The 26,496-nt window shown below is 57.7% G+C and overlaps 10 non-coding genes and 5 pseudogenes across 10 annotated transcripts; all 15 read right to left on the bottom strand.

Moving 5' to 3' along the window:
* Positions 1-855: 855 nt before the first annotated feature.
* On the bottom strand, positions 856-974 carry LOC146715883 (5S ribosomal RNA). Its single transcript, XR_014919867.1, has one exon. It is a non-coding gene; the product is annotated as a 5S ribosomal RNA (ribosomal RNA).
* A 3,901-nt stretch (positions 975-4,875) lies between these two features.
* Positions 4,876-4,994, bottom strand: LOC146715882 (5S ribosomal RNA; annotated as a pseudogene).
* A 585-nt stretch (positions 4,995-5,579) lies between these two features.
* LOC146715881 (5S ribosomal RNA) lies at positions 5,580-5,698 on the bottom strand. Its single transcript, XR_014919872.1, has one exon. It is a non-coding gene; the product is annotated as a 5S ribosomal RNA (ribosomal RNA).
* Positions 5,699-7,151: 1,453 nt separating this feature from the next.
* On the bottom strand, positions 7,152-7,270 carry LOC146715880 (5S ribosomal RNA). The gene has a single exon (XR_014919612.1). It is a non-coding gene; the product is annotated as a 5S ribosomal RNA (ribosomal RNA).
* Positions 7,271-11,770: 4,500 nt separating this feature from the next.
* Positions 11,771-11,889, bottom strand: LOC146715879 (5S ribosomal RNA; annotated as a pseudogene).
* A 585-nt stretch (positions 11,890-12,474) lies between these two features.
* On the bottom strand, positions 12,475-12,593 carry LOC146715878 (5S ribosomal RNA). The gene has a single exon (XR_014919871.1). It is a non-coding gene; the product is annotated as a 5S ribosomal RNA (ribosomal RNA).
* A 1,453-nt stretch (positions 12,594-14,046) lies between these two features.
* Positions 14,047-14,165, bottom strand: LOC146715877 (5S ribosomal RNA). Its single transcript, XR_014919610.1, has one exon. It is a non-coding gene; the product is annotated as a 5S ribosomal RNA (ribosomal RNA).
* Positions 14,166-15,817: 1,652 nt separating this feature from the next.
* LOC146715876 (5S ribosomal RNA) lies at positions 15,818-15,936 on the bottom strand. Its single transcript, XR_014919609.1, has one exon. It is a non-coding gene; the product is annotated as a 5S ribosomal RNA (ribosomal RNA).
* A 1,135-nt stretch (positions 15,937-17,071) lies between these two features.
* Positions 17,072-17,190, bottom strand: LOC146715875 (5S ribosomal RNA). The gene has a single exon (XR_014919824.1). It is a non-coding gene; the product is annotated as a 5S ribosomal RNA (ribosomal RNA).
* Positions 17,191-19,558: 2,368 nt separating this feature from the next.
* LOC146715874 (5S ribosomal RNA) lies at positions 19,559-19,677 on the bottom strand (annotated as a pseudogene).
* A 1,376-nt stretch (positions 19,678-21,053) lies between these two features.
* LOC146715873 (5S ribosomal RNA) lies at positions 21,054-21,172 on the bottom strand (annotated as a pseudogene).
* Positions 21,173-21,795: 623 nt separating this feature from the next.
* LOC146715872 (5S ribosomal RNA) lies at positions 21,796-21,914 on the bottom strand. The gene has a single exon (XR_014919382.1). It is a non-coding gene; the product is annotated as a 5S ribosomal RNA (ribosomal RNA).
* Positions 21,915-22,856: 942 nt separating this feature from the next.
* On the bottom strand, positions 22,857-22,975 carry LOC146715871 (5S ribosomal RNA). The gene has a single exon (XR_014919906.1). It is a non-coding gene; the product is annotated as a 5S ribosomal RNA (ribosomal RNA).
* Positions 22,976-23,596: 621 nt separating this feature from the next.
* On the bottom strand, positions 23,597-23,715 carry LOC146715870 (5S ribosomal RNA; annotated as a pseudogene).
* A 2,105-nt stretch (positions 23,716-25,820) lies between these two features.
* LOC146715869 (5S ribosomal RNA) lies at positions 25,821-25,939 on the bottom strand. The gene has a single exon (XR_014919355.1). It is a non-coding gene; the product is annotated as a 5S ribosomal RNA (ribosomal RNA).
* Between the last annotated feature and the right edge of the window lie 557 nt (positions 25,940-26,496).

Raw genomic sequence — 26,496 nt, 5'->3', positions numbered from 1 at the left:
GGTCACTCAGGCCCTGGTGTGGTGTAGGTGGCATCAGCTAGCAGCACAAGACAATGGAAAACAGCCAAAAGCAATGTCGTTAATGTGCCCTCATTAATGGGGAGCTGCTTCTGGTCTTTTAATACACCCCTTCTCTGGATCAAAAGCGGTTCAATGACATGAAAATGAAAGGCTTACAGCACCAGGCCCTGGATTGTTGAAGATGGCGTCAGGAACCAGCACAGGGCCTGGTGTGTTGTACATGGCCACAGCAAGCAGCACAGGGCCTGGTTTGGTGAAGATGGCCTCGGCCAGAAGCACAGGGCCTGGTGTGATATGAGTGGCCTGAGCAAGAGCCACAGGCCCTGGTGTGTTGTAAGTGGCCTCAGCCAGCAGCCACAGGCCCTGGTGTGGTGTAGGTGGCCTCAGCCAGCAGCCACAGGCCCTTGTGTGGTGTAATTGGCCTCAATAGCAACTAAGGCCCTGGTGTGGTGTAGGTGGCCTCAGCCAGCAGCCACAGGCCCTGGTGTGGTGTAAGTGGCCTCAGCCAGTGCCACAGGCCCTGGTGTGGTGTAAGTGGCCTGAGCAAGAGCCACAGACCCTGGTGTGGTGTAATTGGCCTCAATAGCAACTAAGGCCCTGGTGTGGTGTAGGTGGCCTCAGCCAGCAGCCACAGGCCCTGGTGTGGTGTAAGTGGCCTCAGCCAGCAGCCACAGGCCCTGGTGTGGTGTAGGTTGCATCAGCTAGCAGCACAAGACATTGGAAAACAGCCAAAAGCAGTGTCGTTAATGTGCCCTCATTAATGGGCAGCTGCTTTTGGTCTTTTAATACACCCCTTCTCTGGATCAAAAGCGGTTCAATGACATGAAAATCAAAGGCTTACAGCACCAGGTATTCCCAGGCAGTCTCCTGTCCAAGTACTAACCAAGCCCAGCCCTGCTTAGCTTCCGAGATCAGACGAGGTCGGGCGTGCTCAGGGTGGTATGGCCGTAAGCTGCTGGGTCCAGCACAATGTCTCAATTTGTGGATTCAAGTGATTAGGTGGCAAGTACCTGAAGTTACGAAGACAATGCTATAACCATACCTGCATGTTTGCATAATACCCTAACCCAAAGGCTCAGTTTGGCATTTATCCAACAGCACAGGCCCTGGATTGTTGAAGATGGCCTCAGGAACCAGCACAGGGCCTGGTGTGTTGTACATGGCCACAGCAAGGAGCACAGGGCCTGGTTTGGTGAAGATGGCCTCGGCCAGAAGCGCAGGGCCTGGTGTGATGTGAGTGGCCTGAGCAAGAGCCACAGGCCTTGGTGTGGTGTAAGTGGCCTCAGCCAGCAGCCACAGGCCCTGGTGTGGTGTAAGTGGCCTGAGCCAGCAGCCACAGGCCCTGGTGTGGTGTAAGTGGCCTGAGCAAGAGCCACAGGCCCTGGTGTGGTGTAAGTGGCCTGAGCCAGCAGCCACAGGCCCTGGTGTGGTGTAAGTGGCCTGAGCAAGTGCCACAGGCCTGGTGTGGTGTAAGTCGCCTCAGCCAGAAGCCACAGGCACTGGTGTGGTGTAAGTGGCCTCAGCCAGCAGCCACAGGCCCTGGTGTGGTGTAAGTGGCCTGAGCAAGTGCCACAGGCCTGGTGTAGTGTAATTGGCCTCAATAGCAACTAAGGCCCTGGTGTGGTGTAGGTGGCCTCAGCCAGCAGCCACAGGCCCTGGTGTGGTGTAAGTGGCCTCAATAGCAAATAAGGCCCTGGTGTGGTGTAAGTGGCCTCAGCCAGCAGCCACAGGCCCTGGTGTGGTGTAAGTGGCCTCAGCCAGTGCCACAGGCCCTGGTGTGGTGTAAGTGGCCTGAGCAAGAGCCAAAGACCCTGGTGTGGTGTAATTGGCCTCAATAGCAACTAAGGCCCTGGTGTGGTGTAAGTGGCCTGAGCAAGTGCCACAGGCCCTGGTGTGGTGTAAGTGGCCTGAGCAAGTGCCACAGGCCCTGGTGTGGTGTAAGTGGCCTCAATAGCAAATAAGGCCCTGGTGTGGTGTAAGTGGCCTGAGCAAGAACCACAGGGCCTGGTTTGGTGAAGATGGCCTCGGCCAGAAGCGCAGGGCCTGGTGTGATGTGAGTGGCCTGAGCAAGAGCCACAGGCCCTGGTGTGGTGTAAGTGGCCTCAGCCAGCAGCCACAGGCCCTGGTGTGGTGTAAGTGGCCTCAGCCAGAAGCCACAGGCACTGGTGTGGTGTAAGTGGCCTCAGCCAGCAGCAAAAGGGCCCTGGTGTGGTGTAGGTGGCCTCAGCCAGCAGCCACAGGCCCTGGTGTGGTGTAAGTGGCCTCAATAGCAACTAAGGCCCTGGTGTGGTGTAAGTGGCTTCAGCCAGCAGCCACAGGCCCTGGTGTGGTGTAAGTGGCCTCAGCCAGCAGCCACAGGCCCTGGTGTGGTGTAAGTGGCTTCAGCCAGCAGCCACAGGCTCTGGTGTGGTGTAACTGGCCTCAGCCAGCAGCCACAGGCCCTGATGTGGTGTAAGTGGCCCCAGCCGGTCACTCAGGCCCTGGTGTGGTGTAGGTGGCATCAGCCAGCAGCCACAGGCCCTGGTGTGGTGTAAGTCGCCTCAGCCAGAAGCCACAGGCACTGGTGTGGTGTAAGTGGCCTCAGCCAGCAGCAAAAGGGCCCTGGTGTGGTGTAAGTCGCCTCAGCCAGCAGCCACAGGCCCTGGTGTGGTGTAGGTGGCCTCAGCCAGCAGCCACAGGCCCTGGTGTGGTGTAAGTGGCCTCAGCCAGCAGCCACAGGCCCTGTTGTGGTGTAAGTGGCCTCAGCCAGCAGCCACAGGCCCTGGTGTGGTGTAAGTGGCCTCAGCCAGTGCCACAGGCCCTGGTGTGGTGTAAGTGGCCTGAGCAAGAGCCACAGACCCTGGTGTGGTATAATTGGCCTCAGCCAGCAGCCACAGGCCCTGGTGTGGTGTAAGTCGCCTCAGACAGAAGCCACAGGCACTGGTGTGGTGTAAGTGGCCTCAGCCAGCAGCAAAAGGGCCCTGGTGTGGTATAAGTCGCCTCAGCCAGCAGCCACAGGCCCTGGTGTGGTGTAGGTGGCCTCAGCCAGCAGCCACAGGCCCTGGTGTGGTGTAAGTGGCCTGAGCAAGAGCCACATACCCTGGTGTGGTGTAATTGGCCTCAATAGCAACTAATGCCCTGGTGTGGTGTAAGTGGCCTCAGCCAGCAGCCACAGGCCCTGGTGTGGTGAAGATGGCCTCAGCAGGCAGCCACAGGCCCTGGTTTGGTGTAAGTGGCCTCAGCTAGCAGCCACAGGCCCTGGTGTGGTGTGAGTGGCCTCAGCCAGCAGCCACAGGCCCTGGTGTGGTCTAAGTGGCCTCAGCCAGTGCCACAGGCCCTGGTGTGGTGTAAGTGGCCTAAGCCAGAGCCACAGGCCCTGGTGTGGTGTAAGTGGCCTCAATAGCAAATAAGGCCCTGGTGTGGTGTAAGTGGCCTGAGCAAGAACCACAGGGCCTGGTTTGGTGAAGATGGCCTCGGCCAGAAGCGCAGGGCCTGGTGTGATGTGAGTGGCCTGAGCAAGAGCCACAGGCCCTGGTGTGGTGTAAGTGGCCTCATTCAGCAGCCACAGGCCCTGGTGTGGTGTAAGTGGCCTCAGCCAGGAGCCACATGCACTGGTGTGGTGTAAGTGGCCTCAGCCAGCAGCAAAAGGGCCCTGGTGTGGTGTAGGTGGCCTCAGCCAGCAGCCACAGGCCCTGGTGTGGTGTAAGTGGCATCAATAGCAACTAAGGCCCTGGTGTGGTGTAAGTGGCTTCAGCCAGCAGCCACAGGCCCTGGTGTGGTGTAAGTGGCCTCAGCCAGCAGCCACAGGCCCTGGTGTGGTGTAGGTGGCCTCAGCCAGCAGCCACAGGCCCTGGTGTGGTGTAAGTGGCCTCAATAGCAACTAAGGCCCTGGTGTGGTGTAAGTGGCTTCAGCCAGCAGCCACAGGCTCTGGTGTGGTGTAACTGGCCTCAGCCAGCAGCCACAGGCCCTGGTGTGGTGTAAGTGGCCTCAGCCAGAGCCACAGGCCCTGATGTGGTGTAAGTGGCCCCAGCCGGTCACTCAGGCCCTGGTGTGGTGTAGGTGGCATCAGCCAGCAGCCACAGGCCCTGGTGTGGTGTAAGTCGCCTCAGCCAGAAGCCACAGGCACTGGTGTGGTGTAAGTGGCCTCAGCCAGCAGCAAAAGGGCCCTGGTGTGGTGTAAGTCGCCTCAGCCAGAAGCCACAGGCCCTGGTGTGGTGTAAGTGGCCTGAGCAAGAGCCACAGGCCCTGGTGTGGTGTAAGTGGCCTGAGCAAGAGCCACAGACCCTGGTGTGGTGTAATTGGCCTCAATAGCAACTAATGCCCTGGTGTGGTGTAGGTGGCCTCAGCCAGCAGCCACAGGCCCTGGTGTGGTGTAGGTGGCCTCAGCCAGCAGCCACAAGCCCTTGTGTGGTGTAAGTGGCCTCAGCCAGCAGCCACAGGCCCTGGTGTGGTGTAGGTGGCCTCAGCCAGCAGCCACAAGCCCTTGTGTGGTGTAAGTGGCCTCAGCCAGCAGCCACAGGCCCTGGTGTGGTGTAAGTGGCCTCAGCCAGTGCCACAGGCCCTGGTGTGGTGTAAGTGGCCTGAGCAAGAGCCACAGACCATGGTGTGGTGTAATTGGCCTCAATAGCAACTAAGGCCCTGGTGTGGTGTAAGTGGCCTCAGTCAGCAGCCACAGGCCCTGATGTGGTGTAAGTGGCCCCAGCCGGTCACTCAGGCCCTGGTGTGGTGTAGGTGGCATCAGCTAGCAGCACAAGACATTGGAAAACAGCCAAAAGTAATGTCGTTAATGTGCCCTCATTAATGGGCAGCTGCTTTTGGTCTTTTAATACACCCCTTCTCTGGATCAAAAGCGGTTCAATGACATGAAAATGAAAGGCTTACAGCACTAGGTATTCCCAGGCATTCTCCCATCCAAGTACTAACCAAGCCCAGCCCTGCTCAGCTTCCGAGATCAGACGAGGTCGGGCGTGCTCAGGGTGGTATGGCCGTAAGCTGCTGGCCCCAGCACAATGTCTCAATTTATGGATTCAGGTGATTAGGTGGCAAGTACCTGAAGTTACGAAGACAATCCTATAACCCTACCTTCATGTTTGCATAATACCCTAACCCAAAGGCTCAGTTTAGCATTTATCCAACAGCACAGGCCCTGGATTGTTGAAGATGGCCTCAGGAACCAGCACAGGGCCTGGTGTGTTGTACATGGCCTCGGCCAGAAGCGCAGGGCCTGGTGTGATGTGAGTGGCCTGAGCAAGAGCCACAGGCCCTGGTGTGGTGTAAGTGGCCTCAGCCAGCAGCCACAGGCCCTGGTTTGGTGTAAGTCGCCACAGCCAGAACCCACAGGCCCTGGTGTGGTGTAACTGGCCTCAGCCAGAGCCACAGCCCCTGATGTGGTGTAAGTGGCCCCAGCCGGTCACTCAGGCCCTGGTGTGGTGTAGGTGGCATCAGCTAGCAGCACAAGACATTGGAAAAGAGCCAAAAGCAATGTGATTAATGTGCCCTTATTAATGGGCAGCTGCTTTTGGTCTTTTAATACACCCCTTCTCTGGATCAAAAGCGGTTCAATGACATGAAAATGAAAGGCTTACAGCACCGGGTATTCCCAGGCAGTCTCCCATCCAAGTACTAACCAAGCCCAGCCCTGCTTAGCTTCCGAGATCAGACGAGGTCGGGCGTGCTCAGGGTGGTATGGCCATAAGCTGCTGGGCCCAGCACAATGTCTCAATTTATGGATTCAAGTGATTAGGTGGCAAGTACCTGAAGTTACGAAGACAATCCTATAACCATACCTGCATGTTTGCATAATACCCTAACCCAAAGGCTCAGTTTGGCATTTATCCAACAGCACAGGCCCTGGATTGTTGAAGATGGCCTCAGGAACCAGCACAGGGCCTGGTGTGTTGTACATGGCCACAGCAAGGAGCACAGGGCCTGGTTTGGTGAAGATGGCCTCGGCCAGAAGCGCAGGGCCTGGTGTGATGTGAGTGGCCTGAGCAAGAGCCACAGGCCTTGGTGTGGTGTAAGTGGCCTCAGCCAGCAGCCACAGGCCCTGGTGTGGTGTAAGTCGCCTCAGCCAGAAGCCACAGGCACTGGTGTGGTGTAAGTGGCCTCAGCCAGCAGCCACAGGCCCTGGTGTGGTGTAGGTGGCCTCAGCCAGCAGCCACAGGCCCTGGTGTGGTGTAGGTGGCCTCAGCCAGCAGCCACAGGCCCTGGTGTGGTGTAAGTGGCCTCAGCCAGCAGCCACAGGCCCTGGTGTGGTGTAAGTGGCCTGAGCAAGAGCCACAGGCCCTGGTGTGGTGTAAGTGGCCTGAGCAAGAGCCACAGACCCTGGTGTGGTGTAATTGGCCTCAATAGCAACTAATGCCCTGGTGTGGTGTAGGTGGCCTCAGCCAGCAGCCACAGGCCCTGGTGTGGTGTAAGTGGCCTCAGCCAGCAGACACAGGCCCTGGTGTGGTGTAAGTGGCCTCAGCCAGCAGCAAAAGGGCCCTGGTGTGGTGTAAGTGGCCTCAGCCAGCAGCCACAGGCCCTGGTGTGGTGTAGGTGGCCTCAGCCAGCAGCCACAGGCCCTTGTGTGGTGTAATTGGCCTCAATAGCAACTAAGGCCCTGGTGTGGTGTAGGTGGCCTAAGCCAGCAGCCACAGGCCCTGGTGTGGTGTAAGTGGCCTCAGCCAGTGCCACAGGCCCTGGTGTGGTGTAAGTGGCCTGAGCAAGAGCCACAGACCCTGGTGTGGTGTAATTGGCCTCAATAGCAACTAAGGCCCTGGTGTGGTGTAGGTGGCCTCAGCCAGCAGCCACAGGCCCTGGTGTGGTGTAAGTGGCCTCAATAGCAACTAAGGCCCTGGTGTGGTGTAAGTGGCTTCAGCCAGCAGCCACAGGCTCTGGTGTGGTGTAACTGGCCTCAGCCAGCAGCCACAGGCCCTGGTGTGGTGTAAGTGGCCTCAGCCAGAGCCACAGGCCCTGATGTGGTGTAAGTGGCCCCAGCCGGTCACTCAGGCCCTGGTGTGGTGTAGGTGACATCAGCTAGCAGCACAAGACATTGGAAAACAGCCAAAAGCAGTGTCGTTAATGTGCCCTCATTAATGGGCAGCTGCTTTTGGTCTTTTAATACACCCCTTCTCTGGATCAAAAGCAGTTCAATGACATGAAAATGAAAGGCTTACAGCACCAGGTATTCCCAGGCAGTCTCCCATCCAAGTACTAACCAAGCCCAGCCCTGCTTAGCTTCCGAGATCAGACGAGGTCGGGCGTGCTCAGGGTGGTATGGCCGTAAGCTGCTGGCTCCAGCACAATGTCTCAATTTATGGATTCAAGTGATTAGGTGGCAAGTACCTGAAGTTACGAAGACAATCCTATAACCATACCTGCATGTTTGCATAATACCCTAACCCAAAGGCTCAGTTTGGCATTTATCCAACAGCACAGGCCCTGGATTGTTGAAGATGGCCTCAGGAACCAGCACAGGGCCTGGTGTGTTGTACATGGCCACAGCAAGCAGCACAGGGCCTGGTTTGGTGAAGATGGCCTCGGCCAGAAGCGCAGGGCCTGGTGTGATGTGAGTGGCCTGAGCAAGAGCCACAGGCCTTGGTGTGGTGTAAGTGGCCTCAGCCAGCAGCCACAGGCCCTGGTGTGGTGTAAGTCGCCTCAGCCAGAAGCCACAGGCACTGGTGTGGTGTAAGTGGCCTCAGCCAGCAGCAAAAGGGCCCTGGTGTGGTGTAAGTGGCCTCAGCCAGCAGCCACAGGCCCTGGTGTGGTGTAGGTGGCCTCAGCCAGCAGCCACAGGCCCTGGTGTGGTGTAAGTGGCCTCAGCCAGCAGCCACAGGCCCTGGTGTGGTGTAAGTGGCCTCAGCCAGCAGCCACAGGCCCTGGTGTGGTGTAAGTGGCCTCAGCCAGTGCCACAGGCCCTGGTGTGGTGTAAGTGGCCTGAGCAAGAGCCACAGACCCTGGTGTGGTGTAATTGGCCTCAGCCAGCAGCCACAGGCCCTGGTGTGGTGTAAGTCGCCTCAGACAGAAGCCACAAGCACTGGTGTGGTGTAAGTTGCCTCAGCCAGCAGCAAAAGGGCCCTGGTGTGGTATAAGTCGCCTCAGCCAGCAGCCACAGGCCCTGGTGTGGTGTAGGTGGCCTCAGCCACCAGCCACAGGCCCTGGTGTGGTGTAAGTGGCCTCAGCCAGCAGCCACAGGCCCTGGTGTGGTGTAAGTGGCCTCAGCCAGCAGCCACAGGCCCTGGTGTGGTGTAAGTGGCCTCAGCCAGTGCCACAGGCCCTGGTGTGGTGTAAGTGGCCTGAGCAAGAGCCACAGGCCCTGGTGTGGTGTAAGTGGCCTGAGCAAGAGCCACAGACCCTGGTGTGGTGTAATTGGCCTCAATAGCAACTAATGCCCTGGTTTGGTGTAGGTGGCCTCAGCCAGCAGCCACAGGCCCTGGTGTGGTGTAAGTGGCCTGAGCAAGAGCCACAGGCCCTGGTGTGGTGTAAGTGGCCTGAGCAAGAGCCACAGACCCTGGTGTGGTGTAATTGGCCTCAATAGCAACTAATGCCCTGGTGTGGTGTAGGTGGCCTCAGCCAGCAGCCACAGGCCCTGGTGTGGTGAAAGTGGCCTCAGCCAGAGCCACAGGCCCTGATGTGGTGTAAGTGGCCTCAGCCAGCAGCCACAGGCCCTGGTGTGGTGTAAGTGGCCTCAGCCAGTGCCACAGGCCCTGGTGTGGTGTAAGTGGCCTGAGCAAGAGCCAAAGACCCTGGTGTGGTGTAATTGGCCTCAATAGCAACTAAGGCCCTGGTGTGGTGTAAGTGGCCTGAGCAAGTGCCACAGGCCCTGGTGTGGTGTAAGTGGCCTGAGCAAGTGCCACAGGCCCTGGTGTGGTGTAAGTGGCCTCAATAGCAAATAAGGCCCTGGTGTGGTGTAAGTGGCCTGAGCAAGAACCACAGGGCCTGGTTTGGTGAAGATGGCCTCGGCCAGAAGCGCAGGGCCTGGTGTGATGTGAGTGGCCTGAGCAAGAGCCACAGGCCCTGGTGTGGTGTAAGTGGCCTCAGCCAGCAGCCACAGGCCCTGGTGTGGTGTAAGTGGCCTCAGCCAGAAGCCACAGGCACTGGTGTGGTGTAAGTGGCCTCAGCCAGCAGCAAAAGGGCCCTGGTGTGGTGTAGGTGGCCTCAGCCAGCAGCCACAGGCCCTGGTGTGGTGTAAGTGGCCTCAATAGCAACTAAGGCCCTGGTGTGGTGTAAGTGGCTTCAGCCAGCAGCCACAGGCCCTGGTGTGGTGTAAGTGGCCTCAGCCAGCAGCCACAGGCCCTGGTGTGGTGTAAGTGGCTTCAGCCAGCAGCCACAGGCTCTGGTGTGGTGTAACTGGCCTCAGCCAGCAGCCACAGGCCCTGATGTGGTGTAAGTGGCCCCAGCCGGTCACTCAGGCCCTGGTGTGGTGTAGGTGGCATCAGCCAGCAGCCACAGGCCCTGGTGTGGTGTAAGTCGCCTCAGCCAGAAGCCACAGGCACTGGTGTGGTGTAAGTGGCCTCAGCCAGCAGCAAAAGGGCCCTGGTGTGGTGTAAGTCGCCTCAGCCAGCAGCCACAGGCCCTGGTGTGGTGTAGGTGGCCTCAGCCAGCAGCCACAGGCCCTGGTGTGGTGTAAGTGGCCTCAGCCAGCAGCCACAGGCCCTGTTGTGGTGTAAGTGGCCTCAGCCAGCAGCCACAGGCCCTGGTGTGGTGTAAGTGGCCTCAGCCAGTGCCACAGGCCCTGGTGTGGTGTAAGTGGCCTGAGCAAGAGCCACAGACCCTGGTGTGGTATAATTGGCCTCAGCCAGCAGCCACAGGCCCTGGTGTGGTGTAAGTCGCCTCAGACAGAAGCCACAGGCACTGGTGTGGTGTAAGTGGCCTCAGCCAGCAGCAAAAGGGCCCTGGTGTGGTATAAGTCGCCTCAGCCAGCAGCCACAGGCCCTGGTGTGGTGTAGGTGGCCTCAGCCAGCAGCCACAGGCCCTGGTGTGGTGTAAGTGGCCTGAGCAAGAGCCACATACCCTGGTGTGGTGTAATTGGCCTCAATAGCAACTAATGCCCTGGTGTGGTGTAAGTGGCCTCAGCCAGCAGCCACAGGCCCTGGTGTGGTGAAGATGGCCTCAGCAGGCAGCCACAGGCCCTGGTTTGGTGTAAGTGGCCTCAGCTAGCAGCCACAGGCCCTGGTGTGGTGTGAGTGGCCTCAGCCAGCAGCCACAGGCCCTGGTGTGGTCTAAGTGGCCTCAGCCAGTGCCACAGGCCCTGGTGTGGTGTAAGTGGCCTAAGCCAGAGCCACAGGCCCTGGTGTGGTGTAAGTGGCCTCAATAGCAAATAAGGCCCTGGTGTGGTGTAAGTGGCCTGAGCAAGAACCACAGGGCCTGGTTTGGTGAAGATGGCCTCGGCCAGAAGCGCAGGGCCTGGTGTGATGTGAGTGGCCTGAGCAAGAGCCACAGGCCCTGGTGTGGTGTAAGTGGCCTCATTCAGCAGCCACAGGCCCTGGTGTGGTGTAAGTGGCCTCAGCCAGGAGCCACATGCACTGGTGTGGTGTAAGTGGCCTCAGCCAGCAGCAAAAGGGCCCTGGTGTGGTGTAGGTGGCCTCAGCCAGCAGCCACAGGCCCTGGTGTGGTGTAAGTGGCATCAATAGCAACTAAGGCCCTGGTGTGGTGTAAGTGGCTTCAGCCAGCAGCCACAGGCCCTGGTGTGGTGTAAGTGGCCTCAGCCAGCAGCCACAGGCCCTGGTGTGGTGTAGGTGGCCTCAGCCAGCAGCCACAGGCCCTGGTGTGGTGTAAGTGGCCTCAATAGCAACTAAGGCCCTGGTGTGGTGTAAGTGGCTTCAGCCAGCAGCCACAGGCTCTGGTGTGGTGTAACTGGCCTCAGCCAGCAGCCACAGGCCCTGGTGTGGTGTAAGTGGCCTCAGCCAGAGCCACAGGCCCTGATGTGGTGTAAGTGGCCCCAGCCGGTCACTCAGGCCCTGGTGTGGTGTAGGTGGCATCAGCCAGCAGCCACAGGCCCTGGTGTGGTGTAAGTCGCCTCAGCCAGAAGCCACAGGCACTGGTGTGGTGTAAGTGGCCTCAGCCAGCAGCAAAAGGGCCCTGGTGTGGTGTAAGTCGCCTCAGCCAGAAGCCACAGGCCCTGGTGTGGTGTAAGTGGCCTGAGCAAGAGCCACAGGCCCTGGTGTGGTGTAAGTGGCCTGAGCAAGAGCCACAGACCCTGGTGTGGTGTAATTGGCCTCAATAGCAACTAATGCCCTGGTGTGGTGTAGGTGGCCTCAGCCAGCAGCCACAGGCCCTGGTGTGGTGTAGGTGGCCTCAGCCAGCAGCCACAAGCCCTTGTGTGGTGTAAGTGGCCTCAGCCAGCAGCCACAGGCCCTGGTGTGGTGTAGGTGGCCTCAGCCAGCAGCCACAAGCCCTTGTGTGGTGTAAGTGGCCTCAGCCAGCAGCCACAGGCCCTGGTGTGGTGTAAGTGGCCTCAGCCAGTGCCACAGGCCCTGGTGTGGTGTAAGTGGCCTGAGCAAGAGCCACAGACCATGGTGTGGTGTAATTGGCCTCAATAGCAACTAAGGCCCTGGTGTGGTGTAAGTGGCCTCAGTCAGCAGCCACAGGCCCTGATGTGGTGTAAGTGGCCCCAGCCGGTCACTCAGGCCCTGGTGTGGTGTAGGTGGCATCAGCTAGCAGCACAAGACATTGGAAAACAGCCAAAAGTAATGTCGTTAATGTGCCCTCATTAATGGGCAGCTGCTTTTGGTCTTTTAATACACCCCTTCTCTGGATCAAAAGCGGTTCAATGACATGAAAATGAAAGGCTTACAGCACTAGGTATTCCCAGGCATTCTCCCATCCAAGTACTAACCAAGCCCAGCCCTGCTCAGCTTCCGAGATCAGACGAGGTCGGGCGTGCTCAGGGTGGTATGGCCGTAAGCTGCTGGCCCCAGCACAATGTCTCAATTTATGGATTCAGGTGATTAGGTGGCAAGTACCTGAAGTTACGAAGACAATCCTATAACCCTACCTTCATGTTTGCATAATACCCTAACCCAAAGGCTCAGTTTAGCATTTATCCAACAGCACAGGCCCTGGATTGTTGAAGATGGCCTCAGGAACCAGCACAGGGCCTGGTGTGTTGTACATGGCCTCGGCCAGAAGCGCAGGGCCTGGTGTGATGTGAGTGGCCTGAGCAAGAGCCACAGGCCCTGGTGTGGTGTAAGTGGCCTCAGCCAGCAGCCACAGGCCCTGGTTTGGTGTAAGTCGCCACAGCCAGAACCCACAGGCCCTGGTGTGGTGTAACTGGCCTCAGCCAGAGCCACAGCCCCTGATGTGGTGTAAGTGGCCCCAGCCGGTCACTCAGGCCCTGGTGTGGTGTAGGTGGCATCAGCTAGCAGCACAAGACATTGGAAAAGAGCCAAAAGCAATGTGATTAATGTGCCCTTATTAATGGGCAGCTGCTTTTGGTCTTTTAATACACCCCTTCTCTGGATCAAAAGCGGTTCAATGACATGAAAATGAAAGGCTTACAGCACCGGGTATTCCCAGGCAGTCTCCCATCCAAGTACTAACCAAGCCCAGCCCTGCTTAGCTTCCGAGATCAGACGAGGTCGGGCGTGCTCAGGGTGGTATGGCCATAAGCTGCTGGGCCCAGCACAATGTCTCAATTTATGGATTCAAGTGATTAGGTGGCAAGTACCTGAAGTTACGAAGACAATCCTATAACCATACCTGCATGTTTGCATAATACCCTAACCCAAAGGCTCAGTTTGGCATTTATCCAACAGCACAGGCCCTGGATTGTTGAAGATGGCCTCAGGAACCAGCACAGGGCCTGGTGTGTTGTACATGGCCACAGCAAGGAGCACAGGGCCTGGTTTGGTGAAGATGGCCTCGGCCAGAAGCGCAGGGCCTGGTGTGATGTGAGTGGCCTGAGCAAGAGCCACAGGCCTTGGTGTGGTGTAAGTGGCCTCAGCCAGCAGCCACAGGCCCTGGTGTGGTGTAAGTCGCCTCAGCCAGAAGCCACAGGCACTGGTGTGGTGTAAGTGGCCTCAGCCAGCAGCCACAGGCCCTGGTGTGGTGTAGGTGGCCTCAGCCAGCAGCCACAGGCCCTGGTGTGGTGTAGGTGGCCTCAGCCAGCAGCCACAGGCCCTGGTGTGGTGTAAGTGGCCTCAGCCAGCAGCCACAGGCCCTGGTGTGGTGTAAGTGGCCTGAGCAAGAGCCACAGGCCCTGGTGTGGTGTAAGTGGCCTGAGCAAGAGCCACAGACCCTGGTGTGGTGTAATTGGCCTCAATAGCAACTAATGCCCTGGTGTGGTGTAGGTGGCCTCAGCCAGCAGCCACAGGCCCTGGTGTGGTGTAAGTGGCCTCAGCCAGCAGACACAGGCCCTGGTGTGGTGTAAGTGGCCTCAGCCAGCAGCAAAAGGGCCCTGGTGTGGTGTAAGTGGCCTCAGCCAGCAGCCACAGGCCCTGGTGTGGTGTAGGTGGCCTCAGCCAGCAGCCACAGGCCCTTGTGTGGTGTAATTGGCCTCAATAGCAACTAAGGCCCTGGTGTGGTGTAGGTGGCCTAAGCCAGCAGCCACAGGCCCTGGTGTGGTGTAAGTGGCCTCAGCCAGTGCCACAGGCCCTGGTGTGGTGTAAGTGGCCTGAGCAAGAGCCACAGACCCTGGTGTGGTGTAATTGGCCTCAATAGCAACTAAGGCCCTGGTGTGGTGTAGGTGGCCTCAGCCAGCAGCCACAGGCCCTGGTGTGGTGTAAGTGGCCTCAATAGCAACTAAGGCCCTGGTGTGGTGTAAGTGGCTTCAGCCAGCAGCCACAGGCTCTGGTGTGGTGTAACTGGCCTCAGCCAGCAGCCACAGGCCCTGGTGTGGTGTAAGTGGCCTCAGCCAGAGCCACAGGCCCTGATGTGGTGTAAGTGGCCCCAGCCGGTCACTCAGGCCCTGGTGTGGTGTAGGTGACATCAGCTAGCAGCACAAGACATTGGAAAACAGCCAAAAGCAGTGTCGTTAATGTGCCCTCATTAATGGGCAGCTGCTTTTGGTCTTTTAATACACCCCTTCTCTGGATCAAAAGCAGTTCAATGACATGAAAATGAAAGGCTTACAGCACCAGGTATTCCCAGGCAGTCTCCCATCCAAGTACTAACCAAGCCCAGCCCTGCTTAGCTTCCGAGATCAGACGAGGTCGGGCGTGCTCAGGGTGGTATGGCCGTAAGCTGCTGGCTCCAGCACAATGTCTCAATTTATGGATTCAAGTGATTAGGTGGCAAGTACCTGAAGTTACGAAGACAATCCTATAACCATACCTGCATGTTTGCATAATACCCTAACCCAAAGGCTCAGTTTGGCATTTATCCAACAGCACAGGCCCTGGATTGTTGAAGATGGCCTCAGGAACCAGCACAGGGCCTGGTGTGTTGTACATGGCCACAGCAAGCAGCACAGGGCCTGGTTTGGTGAAGATGGCCTCGGCCAGAAGCGCAGGGCCTGGTGTGATGTGAGTGGCCTGAGCAAGAGCCACAGGCCTTGGTGTGGTGTAAGTGGCCTCAGCCAGCAGCCACAGGCCCTGGTGTGGTGTAAGTCGCCTCAGCCAGAAGCCACAGGCACTGGTGTGGTGTAAGTGGCCTCAGCCAGCAGCAAAAGGGCCCTGGTGTGGTGTAAGTGGCCTCAGCCAGCAGCCACAGGCCCTGGTGTGGTGTAGGTGGCCTCAGCCAGCAGCCACAGGCCCTGGTGTGGTGTAAGTGGCCTCAGCCAGCAGCCACAGGCCCTGGTGTGGTGTAAGTGGCCTCAGCCAGCAGCCACAGGCCCTGGTGTGGTGTAAGTGGCCTCAGCCAGTGCCACAGGCCCTGGTGTGGTGTAAGTGGCCTGAGCAAGAGCCACAGACCCTGGTGTGGTGTAATTGGCCTCAGCCAGCAGCCACAGGCCCTGGTGTGGTGTAAGTCGCCTCAGACAGAAGCCACAAGCACTGGTGTGGTGTAAGTTGCCTCAGCCAGCAGCAAAAGGGCCCTGGTGTGGTATAAGTCGCCTCAGCCAGCAGCCACAGGCCCTGGTGTGGTGTAGGTGGCCTCAGCCACCAGCCACAGGCCCTGGTGTGGTGTAAGTGGCCTCAGCCAGCAGCCACAGGCCCTGGTGTGGTGTAAGTGGCCTCAGCCAGCAGCCACAGGCCCTGGTGTGGTGTAAGTGGCCTCAGCCAGTGCCACAGGCCCTGGTGTGGTGTAAGTGGCCTGAGCAAGAGCCACAGGCCCTGGTGTGGTGTAAGTGGCCTGAGCAAGAGCCACAGACCCTGGTGTGGTGTAATTGGCCTCAATAGCAACTAATGCCCTGGTTTGGTGTAGGTGGCCTCAGCCAGCAGCCACAGGCCCTGGTGTGGTGTAAGTGGCCTGAGCAAGAGCCACAGGCCCTGGTGTGGTGTAAGTGGCCTGAGCAAGAGCCACAGACCCTGGTGTGGTGTAATTGGCCTCAATAGCAACTAATGCCCTGGTGTGGTGTAGGTGGCCTCAGCCAGCAGCCACAGGCCCTGGTGTGGTGAAAGTGGCCTCAGCCAGAGCCACAGGCCCTGATGTGGTGTAAGTGGCCTCAGCCAGCAGCCACAGGCCCTGGTGTGGTGTAAGTGGCCTCAGCCAGTGCCACAGGCCCTGGTGTGGTGTAAGTGGCCTGAGCAAGCGCCAAAGACCCTGGTGTGGTGTAATTGGCCTCAATAGCAACTAAGGCCCTGGTGTGGTGTAGGTGGCATCAGCTAGCAGCACAAGACATTGGAAAAGAGCCAAAAGCAGTGTCGTTAATGTGCCCTCATTAATGGGCAGCTGCTTTTGGTCTTTTAATACACCCCTTCTCTGGATCAAAAGCGGTTCAATGACATGAAAATCAAAGGCTTACAGCACCAGGTATTCCCAGGCAGTCTCCCATCCAAGTACTAACCAAGCCCAGCCCTGCTTAGCTTCCGAGATCAGACGAGGTCGGGCGTGCTCAGGGTGGTATGGCCGTAAGCTGCTGGCTCCAGCACAATGTCTCAATTTATGGATTCAAGTGATTAGGTGGCAAGTACCTGAAGTTACGAAGACAATGCTATAACCATACCTGCATGTTTGCATAATACCCTAACCCAAAGGCTCAGTTTGGCATTTATCCAACAGCACAGGCCCTGGATTGTTGAAGATGGCCTCAGGAACCAGCACAGGGCCTGGTGTGTTGTACATGGCCACAGCAAGGAGCACAGGGCCTGGTTTGGTGAAGATGGCCTCGGCCAGAAGCGCAGGGCCTGGTGTGATGTGAGTGGCCTGAGCAAGAGCCACAGGCCTTGGTGTGGTGTAAGTGGCCTCAGCCAGCAGCCACAGGCCCTGGTGTGGTGTAAGTCGCCTCAGCCAGAAGCCACAGGCACTGGTGTGGTGTAAGTGGCCTCAGCCAGCAGCCACAGGCCCTGGTGTGGTGTAGGTGGCCTCAGCCAGCAGCCACAGGCCCTGGTGTGGTGTAGGTGGCCTCAGCCAGCAGCCACAGGCCCTGGTGTGGTGTAAGTGGCCTCAGCCAGCAGCCACAGGCCCTGGTGTGGTGTAAGTGGCCTGAGCAAGAGCCACAGGCCCTGGTGTGGTGTAAGTGGCCTGTGCAAGAGCCACAGACCCTGGTGTGGTGTAATTGGCCTCAATAGCAACTAATGCCCTGGTGTGGTGTAGGTGGCCTCAGCCAGCAGCCACAGGCCCTGGTGTGGTGTAAGTGGCCTCAGCCAGCAGCCACAGGCCCTGGTGTGGTGTAAGTGGCCTGAGCAAGTGCCACAGGCCTGGTGTGGTGTAAGTGGCCTGAGCAAGAGCCACAGACCCTGGTGTGGTGTAATTGGCCTCAATAGCAACTAAGGCCCTGGTGTGGTGTAGGTGGCCTCAGCCAGCAGCCACAGGCCCTGGTGTGGTGTAAGTGGCCTCAGCCAGAGCCACAGGCCCTGATGTGGTGTAGATGGCCCCAGCCGGTCACTCAGGCCCTGGTGTGGTGTAGGTGGCATCAGCTAGCAGCACAAGACATTGGAAAAGAGCCAAAAGCAATGTCGTTAATGTGCCCTCATTAGTGGGCAGCTGCTTTTGGTCTTTTAATACACCCCTTCTCTGGATCAAAAGCGGTTCAATGACATGAAAATCAAAGGCTTACAGCACCAGGTATTCCCAGGTAGTCTCCCATCCAAGTACTAACCAAGCCCAGCCCTGCTTAGCTTCCGAGATCAGACGAGGTCGGGCGTGCTCAGGGTGGTATGGCCATAAGCTGCTGGCCCCAGCACAATGACTCAATTTATGGATTCAAGTGATTAGGTGGCAAGTACCTGAAGTTACGAAGACAATCCTATAACCATACCTGCATGTTTGCATAATACCCTAACCCAAAGGCTCAGTTTAGCATTTATCCAACAGCACAGGCCCTGGATTGTTGAAGATGGCCTCAGGAACCAGCACAGGGCCTGGTGTGTTGTACATGGCCACAGCTAGCAGCACAGGGCCTGGTTTGGTGAAGATGGCCTCGGCCAGAAGAGCAGGGCCTGGTGTGATGTGAGTGGCCTCAGCAAGAGCCACATACCCTGGTGTGGTGTAATTGGCCTCAATAGCAACTAAGGCCCTGGTGTGGTGTAGGTGGCCTCAGCCAGCAGCCACAGGCCCTGGTGTGGTGTAAGTGGCCTCAATAGCAACTAAGGCCCTGGTGTGGTGTAAGTGGCCTGAGCAAGAGCCACATACCCTGGTGTGGTGTAATTGGCCTCAATAGCAACTAAGGCCCTGGTGTGGTGTAGGTGGCCTCAGCCAGCAGCCACAGGCCCTGGTGTGGTGTAAGTGGCCCCAGCCGGTCACTCAGGCCCTGGTGTGTTTTACATGGCCACAGCAAGCAGCACAGGGCCTGGTTTGGTGAAGATGGCCTCAGCAAGCAGCCACAGGCCCTGGTTTGGTGTAAGTGGCCTCAGCCAGCAGCCACAGGCCCTGGTGTGGTGTAAGTGGCCTCAGCCAGCAGCCACAGGCCCTGGTGTGGTCTAAGTGGCCTCAGCCAGTGCCACAGGCCCTGGTGTGGTGTAAGTGGCCTGAGTAAGAGCCACAGGCCCTGGTGTGGTGTAAGTGGCCTCAGCCAGCAGCCACAGGCCCTGGTGTGGTGTAAGTGGCCTGAGCAAGTGCCACAGGCCCTGGTGTGGTGTAAGTGGCCTAAGCCAGAACCACAGGCCCTGGTGTGGTGTAAGTGGCCTGAGCAAGAGCCACAGGCCCTGGTGTGGTGTAATTGGCCTCAATAGCAACTAAGGCCCTGGTGTGGTGTAAGTGGCCTGAGCAAGAGCCACATACCCTGGTGTGGTGTAATTGGCCTCAATAGCAACTAAGGCCCTGGTGTGGTGTAGGTGGCCTCAGCCAGCAGCCACAGGCCCTGGTGTGGTGTAAGTGGCCTCAGCCAGAAGCCACATGCACTGGTGTGGTGTAAGTGGCCTCAGCCAGCAGCAAAAGGGCCCTGGTGTGGTGTAAGTGGCCTCAGCCAGCAGCCACAGGCCCTGGTGTGGTGTAGGTGGCCTCAGCCAGCAGCCACAGGCCCTGGTGTGGTGTAAGTGGCCTCAATAGCAACTAAGGCCCTGGTGTGGTGTAAGTGGCCTCAGCCAGCAGCCACAGGCCCTGGTGTGGTGTAGGTGGCCTCAGCCAGCAGCCACAGGCCCTGGTGTGGTGTAAGTGGCCTCAATAGCAACTAAGGCCCTGGTGTGGTGTAGGTGGCCTCAGCCAGCAGCCACAGGCCCTGATGTGGTGTAAGTGGCCCCAGCCGGTCACTCAGGCCCTGGTGTGGTGTAGGTGGCATCAGCTAGCAGCACAAGACAATGGAAAACAGCCAAAAGCAATGTCGTTAATGTGCCCTCATTAATGGGGAGCTGCTTCTGGTCTTTTAATACACCCCTTCTCTGGATCAAAAGCGGTTCAATGACATGAAAATGAAAGGCTTACAGCACCAGGCCCTGGATTGTTGAAGATGGCGTCAGGAACCAGCACAGGGCCTGGTGTGTTGTACATGGCCACAGCAAGCAGCACAGGGCCTGGTTTGGTGAAGATGGCCTCGGCCAGAAGCACAGGGCCTGGTGTGATATGAGTGGCCTGAGCAAGAGCCACAGGCCCTGGTGTGTTGTAAGTGGCCTCAGCCAGCAGCCACAGGCCCTGGTGTGGTGTAGGTGGCCTCAGCCAGCAGCCACAGGCCCTTGTGTGGTGTAATTGGCCTCAATAGCAACTAAGGCCCTGGTGTGGTGTAGGTGGCCTCAGCCAGCAGCCACAGGCCCTGGTGTGGTGTAAGTGGCCTCAGCCAGTGCCACAGGCCCTGGTGTGGTGTAAGTGGCCTGAGCAAGAGCCACAGACCCTGGTGTGGTGTAATTGGCCTCAATAGCAACTAAGGCCCTGGTGTGGTGTAGGTGGCCTCAGCCAGCAGCCACAGGCCCTGGTGTGGTGTAAGTGGCCTCAGCCAGCAGCCACAGGCCCTGGTGTGGTGTAAGTGGCATCAGCTAGCAGCACAAGACATTGGAAAACAGCCAAAAGCAATGTCGTTAATGTGCCCTCATTAATGGGGAGCTGCTTTTGGTCTTTTAATACACCCCTTCTCTGGATCAAAAGCGGTTCAATGACATGAAAATCAAAGGCTTACAGCACCAGGTATTCCCAGGCAGTCTCCCATCCAAGTACTAACCAAGCCCAGCCCTGTTTAGCTTCCGAGATCAGACGAGGTCAGGCGTGCTCAGGGTGGTATGGCCGTAAGCTGCTGGCTCCAGCACAATGTCTCAATTTATGGATTCAAGTGATTAGGTGGCAAGTACCTGAAGTTACGAAGACAATGCTATAACCATACCTGCATGTTTGCATAATACCCTAACCCAAAGGCTCAGTTTGGCATTTATCCAACAGCACAGGCCCTGGATTGTTGAAGATGGCCTCAGGAACCAGCACAGGGCCTGGTGTGTTGTACATGGCCACAGCAAGGAGCACAGGGCCTGGTTTGGTGAAGATGGCCTCGGCCAGAAGCGCAGGGCCTGGCGTGATATGAGAGGCCTGAGCAAGAGCCACAGGCCCTGGTGTGATGTGAGTGGCCTGAGCAAGAGCCACAGGCCCTGGTGTGGTGTAAGTGGCCTCAGCCAGCAGCCACAGGCCCTGGTGTGGTGTAAGTCGCCTCAGCCAGAAGCCACAGGCACTGGTGTGGTGTAAGTGGCCTCAGCCAGCAGCCACAGGCCCTGGTGTGGTGTAGGTGGCCTCAGCCAGCAGCCACAGGCCCTGGTGTGGTGTAGGTGGCCTCAGCCAGCAGCCACAGGCCCTGGTGTGGTGTAAGTGGCCTCAGCCAGCAGCCACAGGCCCTGGTGTGGTGTAAGTGGCCTGAGCAAGAGCCACAGGCCCTGGTGTGTTGTAAGTGGCCTGAGCAAGAGCCACAGACCCTGGTGTGGTGTAATTGGCCTCAATAGCAAATAATGCCCTGGTGTGGTGTAGGTGGCCTCAGCCAGCAGCCACAGGCCCTGGTGTGGTGTAAGTGGCCTCAGCCAGCAGCCACAGGCCCTGGTGTGGTGTAAGTCGCCTCAGCCAGAAGTCACAGGCACTGGTGTGGTGTAAGTGGCCTCAGCCAGCAGCAAAAGGGCCCTGGTGTGGTGTAAGTGGCCTCAGCCAGCAGCCACAGGCCCTGGTGTGGTGTAGGTGGCCTCAGCCAGCAGCCACAGGCCCTTGTGTGGTGTAATTGGCCTCAATAGCAACTAAGGCCCTGGTGTGGTGTAGGTGGCCTAAGCCAGCAGCCACAGGCCCTGGTGTGGTGTAAGTGGCCTCAGCCAGTGCCACAGACCCTGGTGTGGTGTAATTGGCCTCAATAGCAACTAAGGCCCTGGTGTGGTGTAGGTGGCCTCAGCCAGCAGCCACAGGCCCTGGTGTGGTGTAAGTGGCCTCAGCCAGCAGCCACAGGCCCTGGTGTGGTGTAAGTGGCCCCAGCCGGTCCCTCAGGCCCTTGTGTGGTGTAGGTTGCATCAGCTAGCAGCACAAGACATTGGAAAAGAGCCAAAAGCAATGTCGTTAATGTGCCCTCATTAATGGGCAGATGCTTTTGGTCTTTTAATACACCCCTTCTCTGGATCAAAAGCGGTTCAATGACATGAAAATGAAAGGCTTACAGTACCAGGTATTCCCAGGCAGTCTCCCATCCAAGTACTAACCAAGCACAGCCCTGCTTAGCTTCCGAGATCAGACGAGGTCAGGCGTGCTCAGGGTGGTATGGCCGTAAGCTGATGGCCCCAGCACAATGTCTCAATTTATGGATTCAAGTGATTAGGTGGCAAGTACCTGAAGTTACGAAGACAATCCTATAACCATACCTGCATGTTTGCATAATACCCTAACCCAAAGGCTCAGTTTGGCATTTATCCAACAGCACAGGCCCTGGATTGTTGAAGATGGCCTCTGGAACCAGCACAGGGCCTGGTGTGTTGTACATGGCCACAGCAAGCAGCACAGGGCCTGGTTTGGTGAAGATGGCCTCGGCCAGAAGCGCAGGGCCTGGCGTGATATGAGTGGCCTGAGCAAGAGCCACAGGCCCTGGTGTGGTGTGAGTGGCCTGAGCAAGAGCCACAGGCCCTTGTGTGGTGTAATTGGCCTCAATAGCAACTAAGGCCCTGGTGTGGTGTAGGTGGCCTCAGCCAGCAGCCACAGGCCCTGGTGTGGTGTAAGTGGCCTCAGCCAGCAGCCACAGGCCCTGGTGTGGTGTAAGTGGCATCAGCTAGCAGCACAAGACATTGGAAAACAGCCAAAAGCAATGTCGTTAATGTGCCCTCATTAATGGGCAGCTGCTTTTGGTCTTTTAATACACCCCTTCTCTGGATCAAAAGCGGTTCAATGACATGAAAATGAAAGGCTTACAGCACCAGGTATTCCTAGGCAGTCTCCCATCCAAGTACTAACCAAGCCCAGCCCTGCTTAGCTTCCGAGATCAGACGAGGTCGGGCGTGCTCAGGGTGGTATGGCCGTAAGCTGCTAGCCCCAGCACAATGTCTCAATTTATGGATTCAAGTGATTAGGTGTCAAGTACCTGAAGTTACGAAGACAATCCTATAACCATACCTGCATGTTTGCATAATACCCTAACCCAAAGGCTCAGTTTGGCATTTATCCAACAGCACAGGCCCTGGATTGTTGAAGATGGCCTCAAGAACCAGCACAGGACCTGGTGTGTTTTACATGGCCACAGCAAGCAGCACAGGGCCTGGTTTGGTGAAGATGGCCTCAGCAAGCAGCCACAGGCCCTGGTTTGGTGTAAGTGGCCTCAGCCAGCAGCCACAGGCCCTGGTGTGGTGTAAGTGGCCTCAGCCAGCAGCCACAGGCACTGGTGTAGTCTAAGTGGCCTCAGCCAGTGCCGCAGGCCCTGGTGTGGTGTAAGTGGCCTGAGTAAGAGCCACAGGCCCTGGTGTGGTGTAAGTGGCCTCAGCCAGCAGCCACAGGCCCTGGTGTGGTGTAAGTGGCCTGAGCAAGTGCCACAGGCCCTGGTGTGGTGTAAGTGGCCTAAGCCAGAGCCACAGGCCCTGGTGTGGTGTAAGTGGCCTGAGCAAGAGCCACAGGGCCTGGTTTGGTGAAGATGGCCTCGGCCAGAAGCGCAGGGCCTGGTGTGATGTGAGTGGCCTGAGCAAGAGCCACAGGCCCTGGTGTGGTGTAAGTGGCCTCAGCCAGCAGCCACAGTCCCTGGTGTGGTGTAAGTCGCCTCAGCCAGAAGCCACAGGCACTGGTGTGGTGTAAGTGGCCTCAGCCAGCAGCAAAAGGGCCCTGGTGTGGTGTAGGTTGCATCAGCTAGCAGCACAAGACATTGGAAAAGAGCCAAAAGCAATGTCGTTAATGTGCCCTCATTAATGGGCAGATGCTTTTGGTCTTTTAATACACCCCTTCTCTGGATCAAAAGCGGTTCAATGACATGAAAATGAAAGGCTTACAGCACCAGGTATTCCCAGGCAGTCTCCCATCCAAGTACTAACCAAGCCCAGCCCTGCTTAGCTTCCGAGATCAGACGAGGTCAGGCGTGCTCAGGGTGGTATGGCCGTAAGCTGATGGCCCCAGCACAATGTCTCAATTTATGGATTCAAGTGATTAGGTGGCAAGTACCTGAAGTTACGAAGACAATCCTATAACCATACCTGCATGTTTGCATAATACCCTAACCCAAAGGCTCAGTTTGGCATTTATCCAACAGCACAGGCCCTGGATTGTTGAAGATGGCCTCTGGAACCAGCACAGGACCTGGTGTGTTGTACATGGCCACAGCAAGCAGCACAGGGCCTGGTTTGGTGAAGATGGCCTCGGCCAGAAGCGCAGGGCCTGGCGTGATATGAGTGGCCTGAGCAAGAGCCACAGGCCCTGGTGTGGTGTGAGTGGCCTGAGCAAGAGCCACAGGCCCTGGTGTGGTGTAAGTGGCCTGAGCAAGAGCCACAGGCCCTGGTGTGGTGTAATTGGCCTCAATAGCAACTAAGGCCCTGGTTTGGTGTATGTGGCCTCAGCCAGCAAATAAGGCCGTGGTGTGGTGTAGGTGGCATCAGCTAGCAGCACAAGACATTGGAAAACAGCCAAAAGCAATGTCGTTAATGTGCCCTCATTAATGGGCAGCTGCTTTTGCTCTTTTAATACACCCCTTCTCTGGATCAAAAGCGGTTCAATGACATGAAAATGAAAGGCTTACAGCACCAGGTATTCCCAGGCAGTCTCCCATCCAAGTACTAACCAAGCCCAGCCCTGCTTAGCTTCCGAGATCAGTCGAGGTCGGGGGTGCTCAGGGTGGTATGGCCGTAAGCTGCTGGCCCCAGCACAATGTCTCAATTTATGGATTCAAGTGATTAGGTGGCAAGTACCTGAAGTTACGAAGACAATCCTATAACCATACCTGCATGTTTGCATAATACCCTAACCCAAAGGCTCAGTTTGGCATTTATCCAACAGCACAGGCCCTGGATTGTTGAAGATGGCCTCAGGAACCAGCACAGGGCCTGGTGTGTTGTACATGGCCACAGCAAGGAGCACAGGGCCTGGTTTGGTGAAGATGGCCTCGGCCAGAAGCGCAGGGCCTGGTGTGATGTGAGTGGCCTGAGCAAGAGCCACAGGCCTTGGTGTGGTGTAAGTGGCCTCAGCCAGCAGCCACAGGCACTGGTGTGGTGTAAGTCGCCTCAGCCAGAAGCCACAGGCACTGGTGTGGTGTAAGTGGCCTCAGCCAGCAGCCACAGGCCCTGGTGTGGTGTAGGTGGCCTCAGCCAGCAGCCACAGGCCCTGGTGTGGTGTAAGTGGCCTCAGCCAGCAGCCACAGGCCCTGGTGTGGTGTAAGTGGCCTCAGCCAGCAGCCACAGGCCCTGGTGTGGTGTAAGTGGCCTCAGCCAGTGCCACAGGCCCTGGTGTGGTGTAAGTGGCCTGAGCAAGAGCCACAGACCCTGGTGTGGTGTAATTGGCCTCAGCCAGCAGCCACAGGCCCTGGTGTGGTGTAAGTCGCCTCAGACAGAAGCCACAGGCCCTGGTGTGGTGTAGGTGGCCTCAGCCACCAGCCACAGGCCCTGGTGTGGTGTAAGTGGCCTCAGCCAGCAGCCACAGGCCCTGGTGTGGTGTAAGTGGCCTCAGCCAGCAGCCACAGGCCATGGTGTGGTGTAAGTGGCCTCAGCCAGTGCCACAGGCCCTGGTGTGGTGTAAGTGGCCTGAGCAAGAGCCACAGGCCCTGGTGTGGTGTAAGTGGCCTGAGCAAGAGCCACAGACCCTGGTGTGGTGTAATTGGCCTGAATAGCAAATAAGGCCCTGGTGTGGTGTAAGTGGAATCAGCCAGCAGCCACAGGCCCTGGTGTGGTTTAAGTGGCCTGAGCCAGAGCCACAGGCCCTGGTGTGGTGTAACTGGCCTGAATAGCAAATAAGGCCCTGGTGTGGTGTAAGTGGCCTCAGCCAGAGCCACAGGCCCTGGTGTGGTGTAAGTGGCCTCAATAGCAACTAAGGCCCTGGTGTGGTGTAAGTGGCCTCAGCCAACAGCCACAGGCCCTGGTATGGTGTAAGTGGCCTCAGCCAGCAGCCACAGGCCCTGGTGTGGTGTAAGTGGCCAGAAGCGCAGGGCCTGGTGTGATGTGAGTGGCCTGAGCAAGAGCCACAGACCCTGGTGTGGTGTAATTGGCCTCAATAGCAACTAAGGCCCTGGTGTGGTGTATGTGGCCTCAGCCAGCAGCCACAGGCCCTGGTGTGGTGTAACTGGCCTCAGCCAGCAGCCACAGGCCCTGGTGTGGTGTAAGTGGCCTCAGCCAGAGCCACAGGCCCTGATGTGGTGTAAGTCGCCTCAGCTAGCAGCACAGGGCCTGGTTTGGTGAAGATGGCCTCGGCCAGAAGCGCAGGGCCTGGTGTGATGTGAGTGGCCTGAGCAAGAGCCACAGGCCCTGGTGTGTTGTAAGTGGCCTCAGCCAGCAGCCACAGGCCCTGGTGTGGTGTAGGTGGCCTCAGCCAGCAGCCACAGGCCCTGGTGTGGTGTAAGTGGCCTCAGCCAGTGCCACAGGCCCTGGTGTGGTGTAATTGGCCTCAATAGCAACTAAGGCCCTGGTGTGGTGTAAGTGGCCTGAGCAAGAGCCACATACCCTGGTGTGGTGTAATTGGCCTCAATAGCAACTAAGGCCCTGGTGTGGTGTAGGTGGCCTCAGCCAGCAGCCACAGGCCCTGGTGTGGTGTAAGTGGCCTCAGCCAGAGCAACAGGCCCTGATGTGGTGTAAGTGGCCCAAGCCGGTCACTCAGGCCCTGGTGTGGTGTAGGTGGCATCAGCTAGCAGCACAAGACATTGGAAAACAGCCAAAAGCAATGTCGTTAATGTGCCCTCATTAATGGGGAGCTGCTTCTGGTCTTTTAATACACCCCTTCTCTGGATCAAAAGCTGTTCAATGACATGAAAGGCTTACAGCACCAGGTATTCCCAGGAAGTCTCCCATCCAAGTACTAAACAAGCCCAGCCCTGCTTAGCTTCCGAGATCAGACGAGGTCGGGCGTGCTCAGGGTGGTATGGCCGTAAGCTGCTGGCCCCAGCACAATGTCTCAATTTATGGATTCAAGTGATTAGGTGGCAAGTACCTGAAGTTACGAAGACAATCCTATAACCATACCTGCATGTTTGCATAATACCCTAACCAAAAGGCTCAGTTTGGCATTTATCCAACAGCACAGGCCCTGGATTGTTGAAGATGGCCTCAAGAACCAGCACAGGACCTGGTGTGTTTTACATGGCCACAGCAAGCAGCACAGGGCCTGGTTTGGTGAAGATGGCCTCAGCAAGCAGCCACAGGCCCTGGTTTGGTGTAAGTGGCCTCAGCTAGCAGCCACAGGCCCTGGTGTGGTGTGAGTGGCCTCAGCCAGCAGCCACAGGCCCTGGTGTGGTCTAAGTGGCCTCAGCCAGTGCCACAGGCCCTGGTGTGGTGTAAGTGGCCTGAGCAAGAGCCACAGGCCCTGGTGTGGTGTAGGTGGCCTCAGCCAGCAGCCACAGGCCCTGGTGTGGTGTAAGTGGCCTGAGCAAGTGCCACAGGCCCTGGTGTGGTGTAAGTGGCCTAAGCAAGAGCCACAGGCCCTGGTGTGGT

This window comes from Copadichromis virginalis, linkage group LG3 (genome assembly GCF_057382275.1).
Source record: "Copadichromis virginalis isolate Kocher_CV1m ecotype Utaka linkage group LG3, C_Virginalis_male_GT1.1, whole genome shotgun sequence".
Taxonomy (NCBI): domain Eukaryota; kingdom Metazoa; phylum Chordata; class Actinopteri; order Cichliformes; family Cichlidae; genus Copadichromis; species Copadichromis virginalis.
The sequence above is the reverse complement of the archived record's forward strand: the minus strand, read 5'-3'. Positions and strand labels throughout refer to the sequence as shown.